Raw genomic sequence first — 21,978 nt, forward strand, 5'->3', positions numbered from 1 at the left:
TGGTCAGATAAAAGGGGTCATTGCAGAAGTATAGAAACATTATAAAGATTGAGGTGTTTGGTGCACGTCCACGTGAAAGGCAGCTCTGTTAAGGGCAATGATGATCTTGATGTTCTTTGGGGATTTTTGGGTCTCAGAGTTGGTAATGTGTAAAGAAGTGGGAGGATTGAGGGTGGGGGACCTTATACAGGAATGGAAGGAAACGGAAATAAGACTGTACAGGACAAAGACAGATTAGAAATAGAGATGGTGTGGCTAAGAAATTCAAACGGAGTTTACCCAGTCTACTGGCTGGGGCAGTATCTGAGAGTTAGTGCAGTGAAGGCAGGACAGATGTTTCAGCATGTGGATGGGTTTCATAAGGGGGCTGGTCAGGAGCTAGGGGATATGAGAAAATGCTTAAAAACAAGCAGCATACAGGGGAATGGATTTTGAGATGTACTTCAAGGTTTGGGGCTGAGGCTGATTTCGATTGAGAATGTGCAACAAAAGATTAGAAGGTTTGGGGAGATGGAGAGGTGATTGTGCCTGGAATTGCATCCAGAGAGGAAATAAGGGGAATGACAAATGCTAATGAATCTGCTTTCCTCCTGCAGGTGTTTTCAACGAAATTACACAGTTCAAGTTCCTCAGAAACAGTACCATCAAAAGCCCACCTTCGGGCAGCACTGGCCTAGCAGCTACGAGTGTTGGAGAGGCCAGATGAGAGGAGGGAAAGTAGGGAAACTAGATTGGAAGGAGATCTGGAACAAGTAGTTGTACAAGATGACTACCACCACTTGTCCTCTAGTGACTATTATAAATAGGAGGCCCTTTACTTATGATACCCTGGATTTCCTGTAAGGAAAGAATGATGACCTAGGAAATATTGATTAACTTTATACTTTGAGACAATAATAGGGTTTCTTCTCCTTAATAAATGTCTTTTTGTGTTTTCTAGAAGATGTACCTGTTGTAAAGAGACCATATGACGGAGAAGAGAATGTTTATATATTGTTTAGTTCACCCAGACATTAGGTTCTGTCATGAATCACAACCTTTTAGTTTTTGCACCAAAATGAGTCTTGAAAATAGTCTTTCACTTTTGACTACTGTTACACCTGGCTTCCTTAGCCTTGTTTCCCTGACTTTTTGCCTTCTGACCTCTTGTTTTGCGGACTTCATTTTTGCCGGCTTTAGGATTCTGGGCACTCTCCCACTGCTAACCAGTACTAAAGAGCTTTTGCTCTGTACTCAAAACATGGTAACATTGGCTTAGCCATAATTGGCATATTTAATTTACTTAAAAGTCCCTAGTAAAGTGCACTATATCTGCCCAGGGCCTGTAAATTAAATACCACAAGTGTGGCTGCAACACTGATTGTGCCACTCACTCATTAGCCTTTTAAAAATGGCTCCAGCCTGCCACCACAGAGCGTGTGTGTGCAGTTTTAAAACACCATTTCCACCTGGCAAATTACCCTACTTGCCAGGCCCAAATCTTCCCTTTTATTACCTATAAGTCAACAGTAACATAGGCAGGGTGCAGTGTACTTAAAAGGAAGGACATGTACTTCTGAGTTTTACTTGTACTGGTAGTGAAAACCTGCTAAATGCATTTTTTACTCCTGCAAGGCCTATCGCTCCCATAGGTTAACATTAGGATTGCCTTAAAACATATCTTGAGTGTAATTTCCAATGGGGAAAAGATATGGAGTGTTTGATATCTCTGGACTCACAATTTAAAATCACAATTTATGGTGAAGTCGGATTTTAAATTGTAAGTCTGGAAATGCCACTTTTAGTGCCTCTGCTTGTCTCTGAATACACGTCTGGGTTGGTTGGCAGCTGGGCTTTGTGCATTCCCTCTAGACAGTCACACAAAGGGAGCTGGGGTGTGACATTTGCATCTTGATGGCCTATCTTCAGGTTGATGGGCCTTCCTTTGGTAGATTGGGAAGGAGTTGACACTTGCACTTGAAGAGGGCTATGCCTGTCCCCACACAAATAACTGCATACACCACTTTAGTAAGTCTGGAACCAAGGCAGAAAAGGCAAGGAACTTATGATCTCAAAAGGCCTCTTTGATTTCTCCCTCACTTCAATGGCACATTGGGTATAAGTACACCACCAAATCAGAACTTTACTGGAACCAAGGACATTCTGCCTAGAAGAAGAGCTGATGTGCTGAAGGAGGGACTTCCATTTTGCTAACTGATTTGCTATGTTGGCCTGTTGCCCACTGATTGTTGAGGCATAGGAGGGACTGCCACTTTGCTACCTGCCCTGCCGTGTTGGCCTGCTGCTTCTTGCCTGGGAGTGAGAGGGACTGGACCTGTTCTCTACATCCTTGAACCCAAGCGGGCCTCCTGTTCTTTAAAGTCTCAGGGTCACTAAAGACTTCTTGAAACTCTTCTGGTGCTGCTGGACTCTACCATTTGTGAATCCTACCCTTGCCTGAAGTCCCCCCTTTAGTCCTGGGCCTCAGATGTGGGTTCCTACAGCTGCTTCTGCAAATATCGATGTATTGTCCCCACTGCACAGATTGGATCCGACACAGTGCCCTCTGACGCCAAAGCAGTGGTGATCAAAGACATCACTGCGTGGCTCGCCGATGACTCATTGACCTGACTGCAAGGTTCAACAACAACGCAGTGCCGATCCAAGGTCCTGAATGGGAGGCTCAATGGTGACGCATTGCAGAACAGAAGGCAGCGCTGTAAGACTCGACTTTGGATATATCAAAAAGAATAATGCCACGGGACAAATAACCAAACAAAAAATAGGTAGAAGAGATACTTGAATTAGCTCTCCCTACTAGTGTTACTCTTTAGAACCAATCTAGCGATTTAGAAGGAATCACTGACCAAAGGTTTAACTAAAAAACAGATGTTGAATATGTTTAGAACACAAAGTATATATTTATTATCACTTTTTTTCTTTTTTTCTTCTGTATAATTTATTTTTGAGTAAAGACTCACTTAAACAATATATTTACATATATATGTACAAACATTTATCACAATAGACATATATATATACAAAATCAACATAAACAAAAACCTAAGGCTATACACCTCACTTATTGTCTCTCGTAGCTCTATCATTCAAGAAGGGTGCTCTATAACCAAAAATTTCCTACTGAGCTTTCCTTATATAAAAGATCACTCTGTCAATCGAGCATTTGAGATTCTAAACTTCAGTCCTTATTTTTCAAAAATGCTCCTAAATTTATTTAGGTAATTAAATGTTATGAGTGTCTTCCACTGTATTGTCGACGCGTTTCAGCCCATCAACTTCCGGGCCTCATCAGGACTTGGGCTTCAGAGTAACCACTTATTCAAAACAACCTACAACAACAAAAACACCTTATTCGTCTTCCATTAATTATAACATTTACATAATATACATATAAATGTGATATGGTAATTCAAATAATTACAGGTATACAAGGGAACCTATATACAAATATTTTCTTTAAAACTGAAGTGACGGCCAGATAGCCTAAACCTTACAGTGTCTAAAATTATTTTTTTAAAGGTGACCTCAAACTGCGGCATATTAACTGTGCAAATGAATGAAAAAGTATGAAAAACATCATATAAAGATAGATTAAAATCCAGAAACATTCTCATCAGTATCCATACAGTCCAACATAAATAAATACCTATAGCGGTCCATTCAAATTACCAGCAATGCTGCATATCTTTCGAGTAGGCAATTCCTGTAATCCCATATTGTCGATTTCTTCTTACTCGAGAAACTAGAGGTAAAAATGTACACCGACTATCAAGGGTTAGAAAACCATATCTATAGTACTAAACCCGATTGGCACTATACGTACAAATATAAAGGGGGGAGCGAAGAAGGACACCCATTGAACTATTTTCTAGTGGTGTCTTCTGTTCTCTGTTTATCCCTGCTGTCTGTCTTTCTGCAAATAAACAGAGGCAGGCATAGAATAAAACTACTACCCCTTACCAGCAAACTACTCCATTTGATAAAAACCATCCAGTGGGAGGTCTCCTGAAATACCTCAACATATCTTACCTAACATCGTTTATGATACGCTCAACACAATCAAACGACCGCCATCTCCGCGTCAATCGCGTGTAAGAAGTCACGTGATGCGGAAGCGGTTATATATCCTCATTGATAGAAACTGAAGAAATACTCAAAGGGGACAAAAACAACCCGCATTGTAGGCATGAGCAAAAGATGTGCTGCTGTTAGTAACAAGAAGCAGTACTCGCTCTAGAGCAGAAAGTAAGTAAAATACGAGTTTCTTGTCAATCAACGTATGTTCTGAACACCGACCACGTCCCATATTCTCTCGACGTAACAAGTGAAAAAATCGCACTGAACTAACATTCCAAATGCGTTCTACTGGGCAATGTTGTTTTTCTAAATTCGAAATGAGGACCAAAAAGGACCCATATCCTAGGACTCACATTACATCTAAAGAACCCAAAATCATTCTCATAATAAGTGAAAGGGGGAGAAGGGGTATTACCAATCTAATCACCCATTGTGAGACCGTCACTCCTTACAATCTCGTTTTCCCAAATGAACAGCAATATATACAAAGTAGCTGGTGTTTAAAACAGTAAACAACCCACATTCACAGTTTATCCAAACCTAAGTTGTGATAATCCCAGCTTCTGTTTAATTTTGTAATAGAGCCCAAATCTCATCTTTGTCATTGAGGCCATATGGTATTTCTCCATAAATCTGGCCTCTACTCTATTCAACTTGCTTTAGAGTTCAGCTCCAACAGAATTCTCAATCACAATTAATAATGACCATTTAATATCATTTTCTGAATGGCCTGAATTAACAAAATGTTTTACCAAAGGAGCCCCTGGCACCTTACATTTTATTCTTGACTTGTGTTGTAATACTCGCTTCTTTACAGATTGAGTTGTTTGCCCTATATAATATTTTTCACAGAGGCATTTTATACAGTATATTGCGTTCTTGGAATTGCAATTTGAGAATACCTTTTGATGATGTATCTGAAAATGTATCTCTACTTGTTTAGAATCATCTGTAAGTCTACAGGCCATGCAGTTCTGACAACGATAATGCCCGACCATAAGTGGTAGACTCAGTAAACTTCTAAGATCTTTTTTGGGGGACTTAGTCGACCTACCTGCTCTCACCAGTTGTTGCCAGATGTTTTTACCTTTTTAAATGCAAAGAGCGGCTTTTGGATTCCTAAGGGTTCGATCAATTTCCAGTTTCTTTGAATGATTTTTTTAACACGGTTTGCTTTCAGATCGAAGACTCGACTTCGACGCATCGCACCGAATCTGTGAATTGGACGCATCTGTTCGCTGACGTCGGCTCTTGCTCTATACTCATGTGCTTTTTCAGTTGGCCCTGCATGGGTCCTTTAGCCTGCCTGCCCTCTATCACTGTTGGCCTGGAACTTTGGATTTACCCCAGTCGAGCACGACTTCAAGTAACCTTTTAGCAATAGTGACTCCTAAGCACTGTTTTGGGATTTAAACTTTAGACATTCATATCTCGATTTCAACAGATTGGGATTTTGCAATTTTAGTCTTGTTATACTCAGATACATTTTCTCTATTGTTGTAAACTGGTGTGGAGTCTTTTTGTGGTATTTGCTTTGTGTTACAGTAATTTAAGTGTGCATAAATGCTTTATACATTGCCTTTTCAGTCAAGCATGACTGCTCAGTGCCATGCTACCAGAGGGTGTGTACAGGTTAATTTAGGTTGCGTATCTGACTTACTCTGACTAGGATTGTGGCTCCTGCTTGAATTGGGTGTGTACTCTGCCAACCAGAAATCTACATTTTTAACACTCATCCTTTAATAAGACTTGTTAGTGATATTTTCCTAGGTGTGCAACAATAAACAATAACCATTGAAACCCTTTTACTATTGTCAGTTCTTCATCAATCTAACTGTACAATTCCCTGGTTCTCTAAATACCTGGTAAGAGGGTGTCAAAATCCCTCCTGCTCCCTCTCTAACACAACTGGAATCTTGTTGTTGCGCGCCAGGGGATAAATACCGCCTTGCGCTGCACTCTCGTGGATGCCCGATTGACTCCTGAGGCGGAAGCTGGGAGGTTGTTTGTATGTGTGTGTTTTAACGCTATTTGCTGATCTGTGGCCAAAGACTCTTTTAAAAATTGCACAGGAGTTTTTCTTTTAATAACTGCACTCACATTTCTTAATAAAGTGCACGCAGCCTCACCCACCGCTCAGCCGAGATAGGAGCTGAACGGGGGCGCCTGGAGGCAAGCAAGAAAACAAAGACTGCCGCCATTTTGGGGGTAGTGAACAGGTAGCGGGCTAGTTGTTGCGCACCAGGGGATAAATGACTGCCTCCAACCGGCCGCGTAGCGGAGGCGCGCAGCAGGTGCGCCGATGGCGCCCCAAAGGCAAGCCCGTCTGCGCCCGTCCATGACCGGCCGGGACCAGGGGCCATAACCTATGTCAGTTTGGATTCAAGAAGGTGTTTTAGGAGGAGGAGCTACGCGGGCATCCAAGATGGTCGCGTGAGCAGAGAGCTCCCGAGACCCGCGCCGTCCTCCTTTATCTATCCTTCACCTATCCTGGTCATTTTGACGGGCTTTTGCAGAGCTACCATCGCTGAGGCCGATGATCCTTTTCCGGTCGAAATCGGACCCTGGGGACCGCTTTTCTACAACTTGCAACTTTCTGGCCTGCCCACGGGCGCGACCGGGGACTCGGCTGCCCACTGTAGCCGACCTGTAATTGAACAACAACGGCTGCCTGGCATCTGGCCCGCCGGAGGTGTACTGCTTTCACTTTCGGTTTCTTTCCCTTTGTCCCTGTCTCCTCCTACCCTGCCTCGCCTGCTGCCTGTTCAGTCGTACGCTCCTCCGCTGGACTTGCAAGGAGGCTGCGACACCTCTGTGCCAGTGACACATCGGAGTTTCTAGACTTTTCAGCCTTTCCGTCACCTCTCCGGCTAATCGGCAGACTTGAATGCGCGATGGCGACGAAAGTGGAGGCCGACAGACGTCGTAAGACTACGACCCGGGGGGGATCGATCCAGACGAACATGATCGAACGTTATACCCTACCGAAAGGCTCCCCCGGGGCCGTATGCATGGGTGCTGAGGGACTTCAGACCGACACATCGTCCACGTCGGAGGTGTCGCTCCAAGACCTTATGGCTGCCATTGCTGGTCTCAAGGCTGATATGGGCCAACAATTCGAAGCCGTAGTGACCAAAATAGATACGGTGGCGGTGGATGTGACTTTGATTCGAGCCGACCTGGCCAAAACAAATGAGCGGGTGAAGGCGCTGGATCTTAAAACGTCGAGCCTGGTGAACGACATGGCCGAGGCGCAATCCGAAATTGGCAATCTGCGTGCATCGCACGACCTGCTGCTCAAGCGGATGGAGGACTATGATAACAGGGCCAGGCGGAACAACATACGCCTCGTCGGAGTGCCGGAAGGCGATGGTGCGGTAGCTACCGACCTTTTGGTCGAGGAATTAATAGTCGCCCAGCTGGCTCCGGCAGGACTTAGTAAGTTCTTTGCCGTAGAGCGTGCCTATCGTTTTCCCGGAGGCCAAGTGAAGCCTGGAAGCCCACCGAGGCCTATCATCGCCAGGCTTTTCCACTACCGGGACAGAGATGCTATCCTCCAGGCCGCCCGTAAGCATGGTCCCCTAAAGTATGACAATAACTCTGTATCCATATATCCTGACTTCACTCCTCAAGTGCAGCGGCAAAGATCTGGCTTTCTCGGGGTGAAGCGTCGCCTGAGGGATCGGGGACTAAAATATGCCATGCTGTTTCCGGCCCGGCTCCGGATCGAATATCGGGAACGTGCCTACTTCTTCGATCAACCTGAACGTGCAGCCGAATGGCTAGACTCATTGCCGGCAGACGACTTTGGGGGCGGAAGCCCTGGTGGTGCGGAAGGTGGTGCAGCGGCCCAGGAGTAACAGATGCCCTGGAGGTTCCGATTGAGACTATGTAATATACTGTACAAATTGACTTATTCCCTACTGACTCTGCCCGTGGCGGTGCGGTAACGGGTGATTTCTCCCTTCCTCCTCGGGGGGTTCTTTGTGTAGAAGTACGGGGCGACAGGCACACTGCAGTTGGGGGTGGCTTCTTAGTCAGCAGGGGTGCAGGGAGGGGGGTGTTGTAACGGGTTTGGGTTCTGGGGTCTGTGTTTGGGGACTGAGTTGTGTTTCGTTCAATTGGTTATGTTCTTTGTTTCATGGTATTCTATATTTTGCAATGACTGTTTATAGTGGGCTCTGCTGGGGGGTGGGTGTGAAGTGTCGTTGCTGTTATGGGGGGGGGGTGAGATGCGGATTCTTTCTTGGAACGTAAATGGTCTGGGTGATAGGATTAAGCGGGGCATTGTATTGCAATTTTTGAGGCGCCACGCCCCTGATGTTGTTTTTCTTCAGGAGACTCATTTGATTGGCAATGCTTGCAAGGCCTTAGACCGCCGGGGTTATCGATTGATTGCACATGCGGGTTTCACCTCGGGTTCCCGGGGTGTGGGTATTATGGTAAAGTCTTCCCTTCCTCTTGCTGTCGACGATGTTATCCTTGATGGGCGTGGGCGGTATGCTGCTGTTTCGGGGAGGTGGGAGGGTAAACAGGTCGTGTTAGTTGCTGTCTATATCCCCCCGGGACTGCAAGCGACCACTTATGCTGATTTAGGCAGGGCTCTTCTTGGGCTGCCAGACGGCTTGTTGATCCTGGGTGGGGACTTCAATTCTGTCATGTCCGGTGACTGCGACCGACTACCCCCTAGGGTGTTGCCGCAGTCCCAGATGTGGCTCAGTGAAATGGCTGACACTTTTGGCTTGGTTGATGTCTGGCGCTCACTACATCCCTCACTCCAACAATACACCTTTCACTCTGGAGCGCACGGCAGCCTCTCCCGTATCGATTATTTTCTTATGTTAGCCTCCACTCTGTCCACTGTACGTGAGATTCGGCATCTACCCCGGGGTATCTCGGATCACTCTCCCTTGCTGATTACGATTTCTGTGGGTGGCCCACCTGGTAATAGAATTCCCCCGATCCCTCCCTGGCATTTGAAAAACCCCCGGCTCCGCTCAGACTTGATTAAGGCAATAGACTGCTATTTTTCCGAGAATCTGGGCTCAGTCACTTCCCCCACTGTTCTTTGGGAGGCCTTCAAGACGGTTATTCGGGGTTCAGCCCTCTCACTCATTGCCACCGAGCGTAGGGTCAAAAGGGAGGCTGTTGTGGCTCTTGAAACCGAAATCACTGCGCTTGAAAGTGAGCTGGGTGGGAACGACACACCTGCACTGTTGCATGAATTGGAACTAAAACAAGCAGACTATAGAGCCTGTGTCACGGACGCTGCTAAATTGATGAGGTCCAATCAACTTGGTCGACTGTATGATGTGGGTGACAAGGCTAGCAAGCTTCTCGCATGGCTAGATAAGACTGAGCGTGCTAGTCGGGTTGTTCCCTCCATTGTTTGTGATTCTGGCGTGACTGTCTCTGATCCGGGTAAAGTTGTTGAATGCTTTGTTGACCATTTCCGTATGGTTTATACGCCTGTTAGTGATCGTGATGAGGCCGACTCCAGGTTGCTCCTGCGTGACATTGCCCTGCCTACTGTGTCTGAAGCGGACCACCTCGCTCTGGAGGCCCCCTTTACTGTTGACGAGATTGCCCTCGCAATTCGTTCCCTTCGCTCGGGTAAGGCAATGGGCCCTAATGGACTCCCCATTGAACTCTACAAACTTTGTCCCGACAAGATGGCCGCCCACTTGCGTCACATGTTTCTCGAGGCGGTTGAGGCCGGGTGCCTCCCCCTTGAGCAGCGCCTAGCTACTATAGTGGTCATTTATAAGGATGGCAAACCTCGTGATCGTTGTGCCTCGTACCGCCCCATCTCCCTCCTTAATGCGGAACCCAAAATCCTCGCTAAGGTGTTGGCTAACCGTATGCTTACTGTGATTTGTGACCTGATCCACCCGGATCAATCCGGTTTCATCCCCCACAGGAACACTGCTCTTAATTTACGCAGGCTCCACAGTGTTCTCGCGAGAGCTTCTATTCTCGCCGAGCCGGCAGTAATCGCCTCCCTAGACGCCACAATGGCATTCGACACCATTGAATGGCCCTACCTGTGGGCAACCCTCGCCAAATTTGGCTTTGGCCCCAAGTTCATTGCATGGGTCAAACTTCTTTATGAACGGCCGCTAGCTCAGGTCGCGGTGAATGGAAGATGTTCAGACCCCTTTCCCCTGGGCCGCGGCACACGTCAAGGATGTCCCCTTTCTCCGCTTCTGTTTGCTCTGGCACTCGAGCCACTTGCCGCATGGCTCCGGTGGGAACCCTCGATCAAAGGGATCCGATGGTCCCCTGACCTCGAGGATCGTGTCTCCTTATACGCGGACGATATCCTCCTTTATCTTACTTCCCCTCAGAAGTCACTAAATGTTCTTTTCGACGTCCTCACTTCCTTCGGCAAGAACTCGGGACTGGTCATTAATTGGACCAAGTCCTGTGTCTACGCCATAGCTGGTACCCTACCGCCTCTTCCCCGCAGATTTCCAATCCCGGTAGCGACCGACGGATTTAAGTATCTGGGGGTCCATGTATCCATGATCTCTTCGGTCCGCTACGAGCGGAACTTGTATGCTCCGCTCCGCAGACTGAAGCAGGATGTTCGGAGATGGCGCGATCTCCCCCTATCTCCACTGGGCCGGGCGGCGCTTTTTAAAATGATGTCGCTTCCTCGCTTTCTCTATGCCCTGCAAAATTTCTTCGACCCCGTTCCGGCCCGCTATTTCCGTGAAGTCGAGAGTTTACAGCGACAACTTATCTGGGATGGCCGTGCCCGTATTGCCTTATCCAAGCTCACGCTCTCCTGGTACGACGGAGGTATTGCGCTACCAGACATTAGACGTTACTACTGGGCCTCACACCTGAGCGCCATCAACCATGCGACTTACTCTCCGGAGCCTGCCCCTGCCTTTGCATTAGATAAACTGCAGCTGCCCGGTGGTAACTTTAATAGGGCGCTGTACTCTAAGGCCCCCTTTCGACTCCTCACGGGCCCGACGAAATGCGCAGTGCGTGCATGGCGGGACGCTACAGTGGCCACGGGTTGGGGTGGTAGACTGACACGTATGACGCCACTGTATGACTCTGAACGACTGGGCAATCTGTGGAAGACGAAAGGGTTTGAGAAATGGGACATGATTGGGATTAGTACTGTGGGGGACCTTTGGACACGTGGCGCGGTTAAGTCCTTTGAATCACTAAAGCTGGAATACCGGCTTGATGATAGGGAGCACTTCCGATATATGCAGGTGAGACATGCCTTGTCCTCTGTCTTCCCCTCTGGTACGGACGTTCCGCAGTCCTCCCCGCTGGAGGATCGAGTTCTAGATGGCCACGTCCCAGACAGTACCATTTCTTTGATTTATAAGAAGCTTATAAATAACAGAGCTGACCAGCTCGAGAAGCTCCGGGCTGCCTGGACTGCTGACGGTCTCGAAATTGATGACGAGGACTGGCAGTCCGCTTTGTCCTCCCCTAAGGAGGTGGCTATTCCTGCTAGACTTCGCTTTGTTCAATTGAAAATCCTTCATCGTGTGTACCTCACTGGAATGCGACTGGTGCGAATGGGTCTGGCTACAGACGGACGCTGCAAGCGTGGCTGTGGAATGGATGGTACTTTTCTTCATGTTATGTGGGAATGTCCAATGATTGTAGCGTACTGGTCTAGGGTGCATGATGTTATGAGTCGTGTCACGGGGGTCCTATTGCTCCCTGAGGCGCGTCGCTGTCTGTTGAATGTGTGGGAACCGACTGATTGTACTGCTGCCCAGACACTTTGGGTCACCCTGGGCAATATGATCGCTAAGAGGGATATTGCGCAGCTCTGGGGCTCCCCTAGACCGCCAGTTCTGAGTGCCTGGAAAGAAAACATGGACTGGTCCATGTTCCGAGAGAAGACGGTATATGAGGCCCGGGGGCGTCCAGGGAAATGGTCCAGAGTTTGGGCTCCCTGGAATACCTACCGTGGAGACATCTGTTCACCTCCACTTGAGTACGAGATCCCCCTCCCCTCCTCTCCGTGATTTACGTTCCTCTCCTCTATTTACCACATGCCTTGCCCTCTTGCGCGCGTCACCCCCCCCTTGCCTCCGACATTTCTCCTGCATCAATTCCCCTCTCCCCCGCCTCCAGCAACCCTTGCCACTATGATACCATGTGTTTGTCTGTTTGTGTTCACTTCAACAAAAACATAAAATTAAACCTTTCGTATCCTATTGTATGATACTGTGCTCTCGCCGACAATGTTGATGTAATGGATCGCTCCAGCAACGGACTGCCTCATAATCCACTTTTTGCTTAGCCTGTCTTTGTCATAGCGGCCGGCCCTGCGGGGTTGTAGGCAGACGCTGTGTACTGTGCATTTGTAAATAAAGGTTTTAAAAAAAAAAAAAAAAAGAAGGTGTTTTAGCTCACAGAAACTGTATGCACTGCGCCCTACCCTCAGGGAAAACTGTAAGCATAATATAAATGTAGAGAATCGTGGAAAGCAATGTATGTTCTGTCCCTTTTCCTTGACTCACCAGCTGAAGAACAGAGTTAGGGGCCAGACACTCACCCTTGCCCTTATTAATTGTCGCTCGTTGGGAAAGCATAGGGTGGAGATTCATGACCACCTAGCTGATGGACAAGTGGATGTGCTTTTTCTCACCGAGACGTGGCTAAACACTACCTCAACACCAGAAGTTCTTGAAGCTCTTCCTTCAGGATATGGTATAAATAGGATTGATAGGCCAGTTGGTTGGGGGGGGGATTGCTATAATTCATAAACACGAGCTTCAATGCAGTCTGGAGAACGTGGACTTTGCGGATAGTAAATCAGGATTTTTCTCCATCTCTGCAGCCCATAACCATATCCTGAAAGGACTTTTGGTGTATAGACCACCTGGGCCTGGGACACGATTTGCTGCAAGCCTGATGGACAATCTCATGCGGCCCGCTCTAAGGTACGAGAGATTTCTGCTCCTGGGAGACTTGAACCTCCATTTTGATGAGTCCATCAGTGGGGTAGCGCAGGAACTACGCCAGGAATTAGAAGCTATACAACTAACGCTGAAATCGAAAACCCAAACCCACTGCCACGGGCACCTGCTAGGCCTTATTTTTGCAAAATGGGATATGCTGTCAGTTGAACCCCCGATACCGGTGAACTGGTCAGATCACTATCTGGTCTCGTTTAAGGTGGTGGTACTCGAGACGGCCACACAGGGCAGGACAGAAGACCAAATCAAACGCAGGAAATGGGCAAGCTTCTCTACGGAAGCGTTTAACAAGGCCCTTGCCCAGGATGGGACCCTAGTGGGTATGGGGACAGAAATAGAATCAGCCTGTGAGGCATTAGACAGGCGAATCTCGGAGGCACTAGATAGTACAGGGCCTTGGTTGGATAATGCGCCTCTGAGACAGACTAAATCTGCCCCTTGGTTCAACGCCGAATTGCGCGGCAAGAAGTTTGAATGTAAGAGGCTAGAAAGGTACTGGAGGAAAAGTTACACTGAGGAAAGAAAGATTGAATATAAAACCGGACTTAAGGACTACCATGCCCTAATTAGGAAATCCCGGAAAGTATATTACTGTAGCAGAATTGAGGGAGCGGATAATTCAATGAAGGAATTGTTTTCTGTTTATAAAGAGATATCTGATCTCTCAAGTGTGGCAGCCGCTATGAGTGGGTCAGAGGAGTCCTGTAATCAGATGGCAGAGTTCTTTGCTCAAAAGGTAGAAAAAATATACTCCTCCTTCGCGGAGATGGTCAGGGAAGAACACCCCAGTGAGGCAATTTCTACCGACCCTGTGGTAGAGTGCCTCGAGAGTTTCAAAACTCCTTCTAGGGAAGTCCTGTGTGGTATTGCACATAACATCAAATCAGGCTCTCTGAAGGACCCGGCTACGCCTAAGATACTGAGAGGCAGTCTGGATATCCTCGAGCCCCCTATCAGAGACTTATTGGAGCTCTCTTTTGACTGCCATGGAACGAGGCAGTAGTCCTCCCTCTGAGGTGTAGAAAATGAATATTTTTTTTGTTATATTATGTCCCATTATACACCCTCTCTTTTACGTCCCGAGCTCATCATGATGGAGACTAGAAAACCCGGGCACTTAAACGTAAGGTTGCACACAACGCACTTCTTCCTCTAACTGCAACCACACATTCTTATGTCCAAGCCGATTCCGAGAAACGAGCCCCGTTGCAACCACACACTCTTATGGTCAGGCCGATTCCGAGAAATAAGCCCCCATTTGCCAAGACACAACGACCAATTCTGAGAAACCAGCGCCTGTTTGCTAAGACACGACACCAGACATCCTGTCACAACCATTTCTCTCTCTCTCTCATCTAAGGAACCAGCCTAGGGTTATTTCTCAACACTCTGCATCTGCCGTGACTTCCTCATGAGTATGATACAGCTACGCTGCCTCCTGCCATGACTTCTGTATGATTACAACACGAATAACTGAAAGGGAAGCTCCTTCCCCTTTTCTATGTCAAGAATGTATAAATACCATGTTTTCTTTGATTAAAGTAGAGACTATTCCCGAGCCTCCTTAGGTGACGGAGCTCTCCCTTAACTCGAGTTACTGAATAAAGACCCTGAATTCTAACCACCACGGACTCTGCTCTTCATGCTTGACCTTATTGATATTATAGAAATTCCAATCAAGGTAAATTACTAAAATATTTACCCCAGTAAATTGGCTCCCCAAACAGGAACTTCCCTTTCTCCCCACACGCCGGTGATGCGGATCCGAACCTGTCTCTCCAGATACCGACGGACTTCAAAGTGCACACTGCAGGGTGTTCCTGCATGAACTCCTTCGTGTCAAAGAGGGACCGAGCCGCGGCCTAGCCATCCATACGAGGCGGTGAGGACGACAGCGGAAGTCTCGACCCAGAGCCCGAATCTTGTGAAGTTGCCGAGTCCGAGGTCTTCAGAACCCCGACAAGTCCCTGATCAAGAGCGCAGCGTAACTAGTCCAGTGTCCAGATCTTCAAGGTCTTCAAGTTTTCTGCACCTCGGTGAGTACTGCTGGGGGTGTATCAAGACGGGTTCTGATTTTTCAGAGAACGGTCAAGACGGGTTCTAGGTTTCTAGAAAACGGTATGTTTGTACTCTGATACTCGGGGTATATCAAGTTATCAAGTGTAAATTTTGTTGTCTGCTGACGCAATGCCTTTGTTTTCTAAGTTATGTAAACTGGGTACCCGGAAGGGGTTACTGGAACAAGATGTACCAGTCCCCCCAAAGGATACTCCTGGTTTCTTCATGTATACGAAATATAGAATTGGTGCCGTTTTGTACTTAGATCTTTGGGAAGATTACACTCGAGATTTAGAAATTGCGATTAGATGGCGAAAGAGTGGCACATGGGATTTAAATTGTATCATGGCAGTTGAAAAGAAATGTTGGAAAAAGAAAGCAAGACCCTTGATGTTAGAGAGTATCGAAATATGGCGAAAGGAAGCACATCGAAGGGAACAGAAAGAGCAAAGGAAAGTAGGGAAAGCAAACAGAATGTCAGATGAAAGTAAGATGAGAAAGTTACAGGATCAGAATGATGATATTAATTTCGAACAAAGAAAAAAGGGAGGTCTCGGCCTCCATGACGGGTATATATCCCATCCTTTCGCAAAGGGCACAGTCCGATGGTAGTTCAGACCCTAGCATTCCCACAGCACATCCATGTCCTAAAGTTCCTTCCGTATCCGAAGACTTCATTACCACCTATTTAATGGAACCACCCCCTGCTTATACTAATCAAACAGCGGTCAGACGGATAGTTACCCAGACGGAACCCATCCCTGACACTTCAGATGGTGTTCTACCTATGTTAGAATGTGAATACCATCCGACTCCAGGGGGAGGCCCACAAGCAGATGTCTCCTATCGCTTACGGGAAGCTTTAGAAGGCATACGGGAGGTACCAAATATCACAAATTGCCTAAATAAAATTTACGAAGCTCTCCGAACAGGAGAAAATTTAAAAGTCCTACAAGAGGCTATTAAAAATAGACCTATCGCTCAGAAAAAATATCTCTCACGATTTATGATTACCTGTTTAATCCGTATGATCTCAAGTGCTGGGAAAAAGGTTCCCGACGACTTACTTCAGCTAGATCAAGCAGTGGTAGCGGGAAATTATAATAAAATAAAAGAAATAGATTTCTTCATCCCTCTCTTTACCAGTAAGGTTTCCGACTCTCACCAGAAAAATGTCCCTACCCAAGAGATCCAGAATGGGGGTACAGACGAAGACAGGGAAGAAGGAACTGCTTTTACAGGAGAAGTACGTTCCCGTATCCCTCGTTCCCAAAGTAGCGGACAACTCAGGAATAAGACTAAAAAAAGTCCGCTTCTTCAGATAGATTGTTCCAACTAACACAAGAAGCTTTGGATGATTGGATGGATGACGAACCTCCACTCACCACACAAGAAAAAGAATTCGCTTGATCAAGCACCCATTGGGTGTCCCAATACTCTATATACGGCCCTGACATAGTCGCTCGAATGTTTTTATCGCTCCCCATGACATCTCAAAGACTAGCCAGTATCTATATGGTTCAACACCTCATTACATTATATGAAGACACTAGCTACCCGCCCAAAATTTTACATCCTCTCTTACGAGACTGTCTAGAAGGGAGGTGGGTGACAAGGGGACAAGAATTCCTAAACATTTTCCTAGATCAACGACAACGCTATGTCCAATACCTTTCTAATGTTTATGACCCAAATCTCCCTCAGTATGGCCAAGGTCAATTTCCTCTCTGAGAAGTATATCCCGTTATAGATTCTGCAGGAAAGCTACAACAAACATTTGTCTGCACTCCCCTGACAAAACTAGAGATATTAGAAATGAAGAAAATGGTCCCTTCTCATGAAAAAGATCCTATGGGTTTCCATAGGGAACTCAAAGATATTCTTCAAATGGGTTCCTGTGGTGACCCGCCAGATTCCATGACAGGCAGTTGCTCCCTGGCCCCATTTAGTAGAGACACGCACTCGTGTCTCTGTTCCCAATAAATCCATTTTACCACTACAAAGAGTCTCTCGGAACTGTCCTTTACAGTTCCTTTACTTATAAGGACCTCAATATTCTCCTCAAAGTCCTACTGCCTCAAGGAACATACGACAAACTAAAAGGGAAAGATTGGGAGGTGGAAGGGAAAAAGATAGCATGGACAGCTTTAGAGACAGAAGAAACTACTCGTACTCCTGGACAAGGCTTGGGACCTCTAGTACTGGAACTCCCTCGCCTTCTCCCAAAAATACTCTCCCAGTTATTGGCCACCAAAAAGTAAGATTGGGATGCTATCTCTGCATGCAAACAAAAACCAGATGAAGATATAGGGGACTATTATACAAGATTAGAGAAATGTTTCCCTATCAATATAGGTCTCTCCTCAGGTGGAGACGCCTATAGCCGGTTGTTTGTCTCAAAATTTGTAAAAAATGCCTTACCTCAGATCAAAGATAGGGTATTAAAGGTTGAAAGCACTTGGCAAGCAAGTTCCCCTTCACAAGCACTTCAGATGCTCCAGTACCATCAGAACAGAATTAGAGATGAACAGGAACAGGAGAAAAAGATGACAAAAGATACTAAAATGAAGATATTGGTAGCACAGACCAATACAATTCCTCAGACTCATAAGCAACGTCCAGAAACACAAGAAAAGGTTACCTGTAATTATTGAAAAAAGCCTGGCCATTTTGTACGTGACTGTCCAGTCTTACAACACAATATTGCTACTGGAAAGACACAGCCTCGCACCTATACCACTCATCCCTCTGCTCCAACATCAACTCCCCCAACTGATACTAAAATAGCCACACAACTCTATCAGTATCCAGTGGCATCATATCCTGAATTCCCTACAATTTCATGAGACAGCTCGGAGGAACACGATAGTCGTCCACTGATCCCGGTCTTGGTCGACCAAAAGGGTCCCTATGTACATGCTAAGCTCCTAGGTAAAGAAACAAAATTTCGAATTGACACCGGGGCCAGTAGGACGACAGTACAACACAACAAAGTTCCCAGGGTACCCCTCTCTGGCTCAAATAGTATTTCCTTGGGTTTCTCAGGTACGCCAGTCATTAACAAAGTTTCTGAACCAGTATCACTTCAGGTTGGCCCTCTTACAGCTTCCACCGATTTGGTACTTACTAAGTCCTGTCCCGAAAATCTACTTGGCATCCAGACATTAAAGGAACTGGGTGCTGTGATATGCTGTTCCCCGGAAGGAATCTGACTATTCCTTCGAGATTTCAAAGGTCATTTCACGACACAAGAGTTAGATGTCAGATTAAGGGACATTCCTACTACATTATGGGCTACGGATCCAACTGGCGTAGGGTTCATGGATATTACGCCACACATAGTCACGTTGAAGGAAGGTGTTGTCCTACCTCGTGTCTGCCAATACAAGTTACCTCCAGATGCGGAACAAGCCCTTATTCAGTTTATCGATGACTTGATACAAAAAGGAGTAGTCAGGGAGGTACCTTCCAAAATATGTAATTCACCAAGTTTTACCAGTGCGAAAGAAGACAGATGACGGTGCACCACCAGTTTACAGACTTGTGGTTGACTTACGTGAACTCAATAAATGTGTGGTACCACAGTACCCTGTGGTCTCAGACATCAGTACTCTGCTGACAGCTATAGATCCTGATGCCACACATTTTAGTTATTGACCTTAAAAATGCTTTCTTCAGTATACGCATTAATCCAGACAGTCAATATCTATTTGGATTCTCACTGTAAGGTCGTAGTTTTTGTTTCACAAGAGCTCCTCAAGGGTACACAGAAAGTCCCAGTATCTACAGTCAGGCACTTAAAAGACAGTTGGATGACATTGTTCTGCCCTCCAATACGACATTGTTACAATATGTCGATGACTTACTGATCACTGCACGTTCCGAACCAGAATGCGAACAAGCCTCACGAACTGTCCTAATGTTTCTTGCAAAACATGGCCACAAAGTATCACCATCTAAATTACAATTGTGTTTACAGCAGGTGGCATACTTAGGACACCTGCTGTCAAAGGAGGGTAGGGCACTTACACCTGAAAGAATCCAACTCATTTTTAACATTCCTGTCCCCACGACACAGAAAGAAGTCCGTGCCTTTATTGGCCTCACTTCCTATTGTAGGCAGTGGATTCCCCAGTTCTCCTATTTGGCCAAACCCCTGATACAATTAACGACCTCCGATTTTGCCACCTCTTCTCCATTGCCATGGACACCTGACCATACCTTTGCTTTTGACACTCTCAAACAAGCATTATGCTCTTCACCTGTCCTAGCTACACCAGATTATGCCAAACCTTTTGTCCTCTTCGTCACGAAACGGGAAGGTACAGCCTTGTCAGTGCTCACACAAACACAGGCCAATAAACATCGTCCCTGTGCTTATTTCTCCAGTACTCTTGACCCTGTTGCACAAGATTTGCCTGCCTGTTTAAAATCCGTTGCAGCTACGGCTCTGGCAATTCGACAAAGTGATTCCATAGTGCTAGGAAATCCTCTTGAGGTACAAGTCCCACATGCGGTAGAATTACTTTTGAATAGGACACAGACACAACACTTGACCATAGCTCGTCTCACAGGTTATGAAGTCACATTATTCCAACCCCACATTATCATCAAATGATGCAATATCCTCAACCCAGCTACACTGCTACCCACTCACGACTGCTTGGAGTTAGTCGAACTAGTCACAAAGCCCTGGTCTGATCTTGTAGACGTACCTCTAAGTGCACCCGAACACACACTGTTCGTAGATGGTTCCTGCAAGCACCTCCAAACAGGCGAACTTTCAGCAGCTTATGCTGTCACTACAGAAAATACGGTCCTCCTAACAGCCAGAAGACCCGTGCAGTCAGCCCAAGCAACAGAACTCATAGCCCTTACACAAGCATGTGAGTGGTCCAAAGGGAAACGGGTTAACATCTACACTGATTCACAATACGCGTTCGGCGTAGTCCACAACTTCGGAATTTTGTGGAAGGAGAGAGGTTTTCTGACCTCTCATGGAACCAAAATACAACATGGGGATCTTATTCTTCAACTACTAGGATCAATACACAGACCCACAGAAGTAGCTATACTGAAATGCAAGTCACACACAAAAGTCATAGACTCCATCACCCGAGGTAATGCTCTGGCGGATGCCACAGCTAAACAAGCTGCTCAGACAGGAACACTGAATACTGAAACTACCATTAAGACTGTTTATCCAGTTATCGATCCTACCAAAGATGTAGTAGACATCCAAAACCAAGCTACAGAGACTGAAAAGAGAAAATGGGAAGAAGAGGGATGTTCTCACACAGATCAGGGCTGGGTAACAAAAGATACATCCAAATGGTTTCTCCCTGACATAATGGTTCCTGTAATCATAGAAACTGCCCATGGTCCTGCACACCTAGAAGAAAAAGGAATGTTGGATAGCCTAAATTTGGTATGGCATAACAAGCATCTGCGCTCAGCAGCCAAACAAAAAGTACGAACCTGTATGATTTGCTGTCAGTTCAATCCAGGGAAAAGTGTCTCGATTGAACAAGGAGGGTTCCATCCCCCAAATCACCCCTTTGAAGTCCCCCAATGGACTACATACAAATGGAAAGATGTCGAGGACATAAGTATGTCCCCGTAGCAGTCTGTACCTTGACCCGATGGACTGAAGCATACCCCGTCCTAGACTACGGTACCCAAATGACAGCTACACAATTGGTGAGGGAATTTTTCCCCCGATATGGGTTGCCAAGATTCATATACTCTGACAACGGACAACCATTTTCCTCTAAACTAATGGAGGCTGTTTCCTTACTGTTAGGGTATACCTGGAAATTCCACTGTGTTCGACACCCCCAAGCAGCAGGCTTAGTCGAACGACATAATCAGACTCTAAAGACCAAGCTAGCTAAAATATGTGCTGACAAACAAATAGACTGGGTTACAGCTCTTCCGGTTGCTCTCTTCTACATGCGAATGGTGGCACATTCCCGGACGGGTCTGTCCCCCTTCGAAGTCACATATGAGAGACCTCCGAATATCTGGGGCGTCCCATCCCCTAGAAAGTTAACTGATATTGATTCAAATGTTTTGACGGATTACCTAGCTTCCTTGATGTCTGCACTACGTTCTTGTCGTTCACAGGTGGCTGCAGCCTTTCCAGACAAAACAACGCCCGAGGAACATGCCATCCAACCCGGGGACTGGATCCTCATTAGAAATTTTGACCGTGCCAGTCCCCTGGAAAGAAGGTGAACGTCTCCCAAGCTGGTGCTACTCACGACGAGGACTGCAGTCAAGGTCGAAGGAAGAAAAGGATGGCTACATGCTAGCCACTGCAAGAAATTCTTCGGACCAACTCCTACTGACATTTTTGCTAACCCTGAGAATATAGACATTGAAGCGACAGACTTTATTTCACCCCTTCCTGAACTTTCCCCTCAAGAAGAGTACAGATCGCGGCTGCGATCCCATCAGAAACAAGCTAGAGACATTGCATCTGACCTCGACCTACCGGTGGCTGATTAAGTCCAAGACGTAGTTTTGGTGAAGTGGTTACTGGGAAGTGTCCGGTCATGTATGCATAATCGACTCAGACTAGCAACAAATCATGGAAAATATGTTTAAAATCGTAAAATTATTGCATAACAAAGTTTAAATTTTCCTCTCTATGATGATTCTTATTTTTTGTATCACGGCTTGCCTAGGTTGGTTCCTACATCTAGCTTTCCCACCTTCTTCCCCCATGCTTTTGAATAACACAGCTATGCATTCACATGTATATCTCCCTCCACATCTCGAAAATAGAAGAAAATAATTTTTCAATAACACGTTCATCTCCACACTCCACCAACACCAAATGGTTATTAACAAAACCAACTGTTTGGTCTGTGGT

This window comes from Lissotriton vulgaris, chromosome 1_2 (assembly GCF_964263255.1).
Source record: "Lissotriton vulgaris chromosome 1_2, aLisVul1.2, whole genome shotgun sequence".
In the NCBI taxonomy this organism is placed as follows: domain Eukaryota; kingdom Metazoa; phylum Chordata; class Amphibia; order Caudata; family Salamandridae; genus Lissotriton; species Lissotriton vulgaris.